Source organism: Tupaia chinensis, unplaced genomic scaffold (assembly GCF_000334495.1).
Source record: "Tupaia chinensis unplaced genomic scaffold, TupChi_1.0 Scaffold000602_1, whole genome shotgun sequence".
NCBI lineage: Eukaryota > Metazoa > Chordata > Mammalia > Scandentia > Tupaiidae > Tupaia > Tupaia belangeri.
In genome coordinates this window covers 909,050-919,249 of record NW_006160120.1, presented here as the reverse complement: position 1 = coordinate 919,249, position 10,200 = coordinate 909,050, and the positions used below count along the sequence as shown (strand labels likewise).

The window sequence follows — 10,200 nt, the reverse complement described above, 5'->3', positions numbered from 1 at the left end:
TCCGTGATTGTGCTTGTTAAGAGTCATCTTCTGTAGTTCATTGTTCTCAAGGGCTTGCAGTGGACAGCAGACACGATCTGGGCAGCATTGGGCATTTTAAATAATGTGGGACAGCTTTCTCCCAGGTTAGGACGTGTACGCCTCACGCACCTTGGTGTGGCATTGAACCACATGACGAGAACATTATTCTCTTTTCAGTCCTTCTGATGAGACAAAGATAGTCTCAGTTGGCGATACTATGTTTTTGTCAGCCCTGTAACCTGGTGCGTTTCTTTTTTTATCATTTACATGATATATTCATCTTGAAATGAGTTTAGTGGGATAAAACCAGGTTTGTTTGTTTGTTTGTTTTAAGGTTTTCGCCATAGGACATGTGTACTTGCTGAAGGTAGACACAGAGACAAAGAGGGAAAGTGAGAAGTCACCCCCCCTGGAGGGGTGGGCACACTGCAATCCCTTCTTCAATCTCCTGGGATTTGGGGCATGCACGCACTGTGTGATGTTCAAGCTAACCGCAGTCGGCTATGTGGGAGTCTAGTGCCTTAACTGCTACATCAAAATGTCCCCCAACCAGCGTTCTGTTTTTTGTTTTGTTTTGTTTGTTTTTTAAAGGATTATTTAATTCTGTTTATTTGTTCATTTATTTTAATTTGACCAAAGAGAGACACTGAAACAGAGAGAAGGAAAGTGAGAAAGCAAGCCACCAGATCCAGGACTCAAACTGGTTGGCCATGTGGGAGTGCAGGGCGCCTTGACCACCACACCACCTGCTGGTCCTCAGCATTTTTTAAATGAAAGAGAATCCTAGACTAGAAAATATTAGTATACCATTTCATGAAACTTGCTGCAAATGTATATATAGACCAGAGTATTTGCTGGGTTTTGATGTAAAATATATTTTGTTTTGAGGGTCATGGTTAAAAAAATGAAAATGGTTTAACTCATTTCTCTTTATTTTTTAATACCAGAGGGCAATCCTGCCCCTGCCAGTGGGGTATAGTCAAACCACAGTTGTTTTTCTTCCATTTCTCTTTCCGGATTCTGGGCACGTGGGCGTACATGCCTGGCATGTTTTTCAAACTATCAGGGCCAGGATTTGAGCTGTGGTTGGCCGTGTGGGACCCAGCCCCCTCTGCCCAGTGCTTCACCATTGTGCTATAGAGCTGGCCCACCAGTAACTAACTTTTAACCTTGTCTAGCCGCAATTTCTTTTCCCAAGAGAAGGTGTATTTGGGCATATAATAAAATACCTTTCTTTTTTCTAAGCTCTAATAATAAAAAATACAAGGTGGCTTCAAAAGTCCATGGAAAATACATATTATGGACAGGCTATGTCTGCACCGCCTTCTCCATCTCTTCCTCCCATCAGGATTTGGGCATGTATGCACATACACCCACCGTATATTTATTTTTTATTTTTTAAAGAATGGTTTATTGGGACCAGCAGTTAGTGTAATGGCTATGTCGCTGGACCCCCATGTAGTTGACCGCGTTTCAAGTCCAGGATCCGGCGGCTTAAACTCGCTGGGGGCATGTGCGTACGTGCCCAAGATCCCGAGAGGAGAATGGAGGAGAAGGGATTGCAGCATGGCCATCCCCCCAGGGGGTGATTTTTCGCTTTCTATCTCTCTGTCTCTCTTTCTGGCGAGCGCACACGCCCTATAGCAAAAAATAAAAAATAAAAAATTTATTTAAGTTTATTCATTTATTTTTTTATTTGACCAGAGAGAGAGAAGGTGAGAAAGCAAACCACCAGGTCCAGGACTCAAACCGTGGTCAGCCATGAGGGAGCATCTTAACCACCATGCCACCACTGGTCCCCAATAATTATTTTATTTAACTTTATTTTCATTTGACCAGAGAAGGATAGAGTTAAGAGAGAGAGGTGGAAAGCGAGAAGGCAGGCTGTCAGGTCTGGGACTCAAAACTGCAGTGGCCATATGGGAGTCCAGTGCTCTTAACCACCATGCCACCTGCCAGCCCCAGCATGTATTTCAAGCTTCCAGAAGGTGGACTCGAACTGTGGTCAGCAACATAAGATCCAGCTCCCTTAACACTAGGTTAAGGGGCTAGCCTTGTCATTTTCTTAATTTAGGCATTTGCAGCTATGAATTCCCTCTGCCCACTGCTTTCACTGCACACCACGTTTGGGTATTTTATGTTATTTTTATTCATCTCAAAATATTTTCTAATTTTCTTTGTGATTTTTTTTTCTTTGACCCTTGGATTGTTTTTCAGAGTCTGTTGTTTCATTTCTACACATTTGTGAATTTTCCACTTTCGTTACCAGTTGCCACCTTCATCCTGCTGTGATCAGTGATACTTTCGGCACCTGTTCGTATGGAGTGACCATCCTGTGGGACCAAGATCTTTCTTTCGCTCACCCAGTCAGCACCTTCCGAGTAATGGCAGAGGGCCAGGACCAAGGGGAGGAACTTCAGAGAAGTTCCCAGGAGGTGTGTTTTCTATCTGCATACTCGAGCCTGGGCCTGTGATGAGAAATGAGGGACTAGCAAGGGTTCATGCAGCCATGGAGTCCTTCCCTAGGTCAGTGCCCTCTGCATTCCAGGCTCCTCAGCTTCCTGGTTGGGAACAGCAGGTCCTTTGCAGTGATGAACCAATGGCACCAGAGCTTCGTGTTCTCACCTGAACCCAAGCAGACCAAGGTTACAGTCCTACTTTACAGATGCGGAAACTCTCAGCAGTGTGAAACAGCACATCCTAGGGGCACAACAAGTGACAGAACCGGAATTCAATCCCGAGGTGTTCTTTTGGTTTTGCTTCTTAAAGTTTTTGCCGTAGGGTGTATATGTTCGTCAGAGAGATACAGAGAGAGTGAGAGGGCCACACTGCAACCCCTTTTCCTCCATTCTCCTGGGATTTTGGGGACTATGGTCGACCATATGGGAGTCCAGCACCTTAATGATTATGCCACGTGCTGGCCCCCAATCCCGAGTCTAACAACAACTAACCAAGTTATTTGCATACATTAGCCCATCTTACCGTGGAGGCAACTGAGGTGCAGAGAAGTCTTGCCCACGGTCACTTAGTGAGTGGCGGAACCAGGGAACTGCCATGTGACATGGTGGTGTGTTCAGTGCTAAAAGGTTGTAGGTCCACTCTTCCTGGAACATTTAAAGCACACTGTGGTAGCTGGTCTACAGGGCCAAGACAGATAGTTCCAGATAATTCCAACATGGTTCCAGGTAGTTCCAGATAATTCCGACGTGGTTCCAGGTAGTTCCAGGTAATTTCAATGTGGTTCCAGGTAGTTCCAGATAATTTTTTTTGGGGGGGGGGGTTCGCTATAGGGCGCATGCGCTTGCCAGACAGACAGAAACATAGAGACAGAAAGCGAGAAATCACCCCCTGGGGGGATGGTCACGCCGCAATCCCTTCTCCTCCATTCTCTTCTCAGAATCTTGGGCACGCACGTACATGTGCCTGGCGTGAGTTTTAAGCCACCGGGTCCGGGACGTGAACCGCAGTCGACTACGTGGGAGTCCAGCGACATAGCCATTACGCTAACTGCTGGTTCCCCGTTCCAGAGAATTTTGACGTTGTTCCAAGTAGTTCCAATGGTGTTACCTTTAGAGCCTGGTGTGAGTGAGTGTTCTGTTCAAGGCATGATCTTCCTAAGAGAGATGAGCTGGCCATGCTCACGCTGTGCGCTGGCTGAGGTATCTAGGAACACTTACCGTAGCGAAGGTGTCCATGAGGGTGTCATCACTGATGTCGCTGAGAGTAAACTCTAACCCTGATTCTGGTTCCAATAAAACTGTAGCTTACAAACTGAGCCATAGTTTGCCAATTTGGTTTTAAAAACTACTACACTGCTGCCAGCAGGTGGCTCGAGTTTGTGGTTAAGGCACTGGAGTTCCACATGATCAACCAAGTTCAAGTCCAGGACCTGGAGGCTTGCTTTAGCACTTTTATTTTCTCTCTCTCTCATAAGCACAAGTGCCCTAAAGCAAATTAAAAAAAATAATAGTAAGTACAATTACATAATTCTAAAAAAAGAACTATTACATTGAAATATTTGTCTTGATTTGAGATTTTTGGAGACCCCTAAATTTTTTTTTTACAGAATTAATTCATTTATTTAAATTTTGAACCGCAGTCGACTACGTGGGAGTCCAGCGACATAGCCATTACGCTAACTGCTGGTTCCCCGTTCCAGAGAATTTTGACGTTGTTCCAAGTAGTTCCAATGGTGTTACCTTTAGAGCCTGGTGTGAGTGAGTGCTCTGTTCAAGGCATGATCTTCCTAAGAGAGATGAGCTGGCCATGCTCACGCTGTGCGCTGGCTGAGGTATCTAGGAACACTTACCGTAGCGAAGGTGTCCATGAGGGTGTCATCACTGATGTCGCTGAGAGTAAACTCTAACCCTGATTCTGGTTCCAATAAAACTGTAGCTTACAAACTGAGCCATAGTTTGCCAATTTGGTTTTAAAAACTACTACACTGCTGCCAGCAGGTGGCTCGAGTTTGTGGTTAAGGCACTGGAGTTCCACATGATCAACCAAGTTCAAGTCCAGGACCTGGAGGCTTGCTTTAGCACTTTTATTTTCTCTCTCTCTCATAAGCACAAGTGCCCTAAAGCAAATTAAAAAAAAATAGTAAGTACAATTACATAATTCTAAAAAAAGAACTATTACATTGAAATATTTGTCTTGATTTGAGATTTTTGGAGACCCCTAAATTTTTTTTTTACAGAATTAATTCATTTATTTAAATTTTACCAGGAAAGGACAGAGTGAGAAAGAGAGAGAGGGAGAAAGTGAGAAAGCAAGCCACCAGGCCTGGGACTTGAACCACAGTCAGCCATAGTGGGAGTCCAGTGCCCTCAACTACCACACTACCTGCTGGCCCCAGAGACTACTTAATTTTGTGCCCTAGGTCAATGCCTTAATTGCCTTGCCTCAGTCCTGACCCAGGTGTCACTCTTCCAGAACCCCAGGGAGAAGCTTGTGTTCTCATTAGGGTGAAACCTGGGGAACTAGGAGTCTTATGTCCTTAATTCAGGCACTGAAGCTCTTTTGCCAGCAGAGGTCGCAAGTCACTGTCGTTGTCTCTGCACATGGGCAACCAGGTAAAGGGAAGCTTCTAGACTTCCTTCTCTTTCCTCTCCCTCCTTCCCCTCTGCTCCTTCCCTTCCTTTCCCTCCTTTCCTTTCCTCTATTTCTCTCTTTTCTTGCTAACACGTTGCCTTCCTTCATTCCCTCTCCTCTCAGGTCATGCCAAGCTGGTTGTCCTGAGAACCGCTGCCCTAAGGAAAATCAAGGAGTCATGAGAAGAAATGGGAAGCGGACGCTGGAAGGGCAGAACTGTTATCAACTACACCCATTTTACAGACTGAGGAGTTGAAGCTCTGCAGTGCTAAGCCACTGGCCCAGAATCATCAGCCTGTAACTGGTAGGAATTAGGCCAAATATTGTCTGTTGCCGATGCTAGATACTTGGTATGGTTTCATCTAAGAATCCAGAGACCAGACTGCTCTGGAAACATCAGAGGACCTGGCATCCCCTTTCACAGGAGCTGCACTCTCTAATTCACACCAGAGCCTGCCCCTCCCTCTTGCTCCTCCACACTGGGGCTGGCTTCCAGTCACCATTTGTCAGCATGCTTGTTCTGCTAGTCCCCTCTTTATAGAGTCAGGAAGAGAGTAACTATTTGTTACTCCCAGACAGACCTCTTTACTCATTGCTTGTCCCTTTGAGGGTCTGAGTTTACAACCCTACAGAAGGTGGTTTGCATCTTCTCTGGGGTCTCCTGGGCTTCTCAAACCTCAGCATGATCAAGAACAAACTCCTGGTTCCAGGCCTTGGTCTCTGCTCCCACCACGACCTTACCCTCTTGATAAAAGACAGGTCAGAGAATCCAGCCCCAAACCAGGTGCCCTCTTTCAGTCCACCCCGCCCAGTCTAGCAGCAAATCCTCTCTGCCTTACCTTCAAAACATCAGCCGGAAGTGAGAGCAGCTGCCCTCTCCCTGCCCTGGGGAAAGGTGGTGACTTGGAGGAGGCTTGGGGACTTTAGGGCAGATGGGCAAGTTCTGTTTCTTGAGCTTGGTACTTGGTACTGGGTGACTTTGGCTTTTAAAATGATCAAATTGCATGCGGTCTTATTCCAGGGGTATTCCAAAATATGTGGAAATGAGTATTACGAGAAAACTATGCCTGGACTTCAAACATTTTTCTACACTAAGATAAACTCTTACTCAATTCCATTTTTCTACGAACTATTTGAAGTCCCCTCGAAGTGTGCAGAAAATGCTTATGTGGTACTTTGTAACGGACTCTTGAACACATACCTGTTTCCCCTCCCAACCACCCCTGGTTCAAGCCATGCCATCTCTTGCCAGAACCATCACAGTGGCCTCCTCCCAAGTCTCCCAAAGTTCCCCACTTTTGCCCTCACCTTTCCCACAGTCGGTTTTCCCCAACAGTTGGGAAATCCTTTTGCAGTTCAGATCATGCCATTCCTCTGTTCAAAACACTGCAGTGGGCCCAACTCATTCAGGGCCAGTAGGTCACTGCTCCCGCAGCACTCACCTCTCAATCCCCTCTGCTGTTCTCCCCTCACCGCTCCCTCTGGGTCAGCCACCTGGAGGCCCCTCCCCTCCAACACACCAGACATGCTCCCACCTCGGGGCCTTTGGATTTGCAGTTCCCGCTGCCTGGAACACTGTTCCCACAGACCTTTACACAGTTGCCTGCCTCATTTTTTCAGGTCTCCACCAAATGCCATCTTGTCTGAGAGACTGCCCATGAGCATCATAGATCACGATGAGGGGTAGCACCCCACCACGCATCTGCCTCCCTGTCACTTCCCCATGACCCTCACGACCTCCTGACGTCCCTTACTCTCACTCATTCATTTGCTGGCTGTGTCCCCCTCTAGAATGGGGGCTCTGGGAGGGGACCCTTGCTGGGCCCTCTACATTCGCCGCATTGAACTGAATTCCTCCTACACGCTCAGCCTGCCTGTTAGAAAGATCAAGGGGCCATGAGAGCCTCCCTCCCACTACCCAAAGCGTGCGTGCACGCGCATGTGCAGACATACTTAGCGGCCCGCAGTCCTCCCTGCTGGAGGCAGAGCAGAGTATGGTTCCTGGCCTGAGGTTTGGAACAAAAAACAGTCCGAACGCTGGGGGCCTGTTGCCGATCAAAGGCTTCTTTGTGTTTGTAAACCTTCACCCTCTTCCTGGGATAGAGGTTAGGGATGGCCCTGAACCCCGAGCTCTGGGCTGGGGTGTCCAGGGCCTGCCCTTTCCCCATAGTGAGGAAAGACCCTGCAAAGCCAAGGTTGTCTGATGGCACACCCCCCACCCCAAGGGAAAGAAAGGGGTGACTAATCCCAACCCCAGCCTGAGGGCTCTCAGCTGGGGCAGCTTCAAAGCCAGTATTGCTCTTGGAGCTGCAGAGGCCTCTGGTGAAATGTCACTCGGAAGATGCTGACAGCCTGCAGGGCTCAGGCGGGGAGCTGGAGCAGGGAGGCAAGAGTTCCTTCTGTGGAGGGAAAGCCAAGAGCCCCGCACACTCTCCTTCCCTCTGCTTATTTTTTTTGTCATCGTACTGAATTCTGTGATATGCTGTAGAGTCTGCACATTTATCTCTTAGGATAGCTACCATGAAAGGTCTATGAGGGGACCAGCAGATGGCGTAATGTTTACGTCGCTGGACTCCCACATGGTCAACCATGGTTTGAGTCCAGTGTTCGAGTCCCGGATCTCATGATTTAAAACTCATGTTGGGTGTGTGTGTATGCACAAGATCCTGAGAAGGGAATCGAGGAGAAAGGACTGCAGTGTGGCTATCCCCTTAAGGGGTGATTTTTCACTTTCCGTCTCTCCAACGCGTGTACGTGTCCTGTGGCAAAAATCTCCCTTAAGAAAAAAATAAAAGTCTGTGAGCACAGAGACTGTCATGACTTAAAACTCATGTTGGGTGTGTGTGTATGCACAAGATCCTGAGAAGGGAATCGAGGAGAAAGGACTGCAGTGTGGCTATCCCCTTAAGGGGTGATTTTTCACTTTCCGTCTCTCCGATGCATGTACGTGTCCTGTGGCAAAAATCTCCTTTAAGAAAAAATAAAAGTCTGTGAGCGCAGAGACTGATGTCCAATTTGAGCACTGCTATGTCCCCAGCACCCAGAACAGCACCTGGTATATAGCAGCTGCTCAACTAATCCTTGGTGAATGAACTCTATTCATGGTTGTGATTGATGTTCATGACAACAATATACGATCATATAAGACATGTTCAATACACTGCTATTTATTGATCCAGGTTCTGGGCACCAGGAATGCGGCAGGGGTAATTAAGACCCCTTGTTCTGTGGGGTTTAATCCCTGGGGAATAATTTAAAACAATCAATTGTGCTATGAAGGAAAGAACTTGAGAGATTTTATACAAAGTATATGGTGTAGAATTAAGGAAGGTTGCGGGTTATTAGATTAGGTGATCATGGGGGCTCCTCTAGAAGGTGACATTTGAGTTGCCCTCAGTCAAAAGTAATCATTAGAGGTGCTGGACTCCCACATGGCCAACCGTGGTTCAAATCCTGGAACTGGTGGCTTGCTTTCTCACTTTCTCTCTCTCTTTCTCTGACTCTCTGATCAAATTGTAAAATAATAATAACAAAGTCTAAATAAAATAAAAATAATTCTTAAAAAAGTAATCATTAGAATAGATTAAATAAAAATAAACAGTGTTGTCAAATTCCAGCAAGATGCCAGAGTCTCTGACCCGAAGGCCTTCCCTATTTGCTACAGGAAGACTTACAAGTGAGGAGGTGTTAAAGACACTGACACCCAGCCGAGACTCCTTTTTATGTTGTAATAAAGTCAAAGAAAAGTGACCCCAGGAGCGCTCTCACTTTCCATGACTCAGTGTTATTATTTAAATACCGTGGCGGTACTATAGAAATCAGTTGTGTTTCCTCACTGGTCTGTTCACGCTTCAAGAACTATTCCTCCATCTCACTTGACCCCAGGAACAGTTCCCCCCCACGCGCCCTCATAAGACTTTCAGCAAGACCTGTCTACCGGCAAAGTCCATCTAGAACTGAGTAATTCTTCCCACTGCCACATCACCACTCTGGCCTACGCCATGGTCATCTACGCCAGAGAGATGCTTTATTTATGACGGGGACTGTACACACATACACAGTCGTGAAGAGAAAGGAGAGAGAGAGCACCCTTCCCCTCAAGGGCACAGTCTTGTCATGCTGTGATCTCCCCTCCTCAGCCCTCCAGCTCCTCGGGATCCTGGACATGCTGGTGTGTGTGCTCGGTGTGCACCTAAAAATGGTACATCCAGGGATCTGAACCCGTGGATGTCCATGTGGCTTCCAGCACTGCAGTCCAGTACCCTACAGGCTGCCCTACTTGTCTGGGCCCAGAGGGATCTTTTAAATGAACAGCACACCCAGGAAGAAGGCTACATTCAATGAGGCAGATAACATTACAGTATTATAATAACAAGCATTGGCAAGGCTGCGGAGAGATCAGAACCCTCACCTACTGCTGATAGGGTGGTGGAATAGTGTCACACCTTGGGAGAATCTGGCAGCTGCTCAGAGCACAGCGTTACGAGATGACCCACAAGCGACACTCTTAGGAATGTACCTAAGAAAGAAGACATAAGTCCATATGAAACCCGTAGACAGTGTTCAGAGCGGCATTGCTCATAATGGCCAAAATGTGCAAGCAATCCAAATGTCTGTCAACGGATGAAAGAATGAGAAAACATGGTATCCAGACCACGGGGTATTCCTCAATGACAAAAGGGAGCAAAGCACGAATACGGGCTACAGCGTGGATGAGCCTGACCACACTATGGGGCATGAGCGGAGCCCAGCACCACAGGATGCATACCGAATGTGCAGGAAGTGGCCAGCACAGGCGTCCAGAGGCAGGAAGCAGAGGAGTGGTTGTCAGGGGCTGGGAGAGTGCAGGGAGACGGGTGGCGACTGAGATGGGTGCAGGGTTTCTTTCTAGGATGATGAAAATGCTCTAAATTGGTTGTAGTGAGGGTTGCTGTGAGAATATTAAAAACCATTGAATTGTGGGGCCAGCAGGCGGCGTGGTGGCTTAAGTGCTAGACTCCCACATGGCTGACCACAGGTGGAGTCCCGGACCTGACGACTTGAAAATCATGCTGGGTGTGCCAAAATCCCAGGGGAGAAGAGATGGTG

General features: G+C 47.2%; 1 protein-coding gene across 1 annotated transcript in view; it reads left to right on the top strand.

The window, feature by feature from the left end:
* The first annotated feature begins 2,312 nt into the window (after positions 1 to 2,312).
* SLC13A3 (solute carrier family 13 member 3) overlaps positions 2,313 to 10,200 on the top strand; it is a 102,877-nt gene continuing 94,989 nt past the window's right edge. The window contains exons 1-2 of the mRNA XM_027775740.1: positions 2,313 to 2,456; positions 5,236 to 5,416. The gene's annotated coding sequence lies outside the window, so the exon portion shown is untranslated. The remainder of the gene's footprint in view (positions 2,457 to 5,235; positions 5,417 to 10,200) is intronic.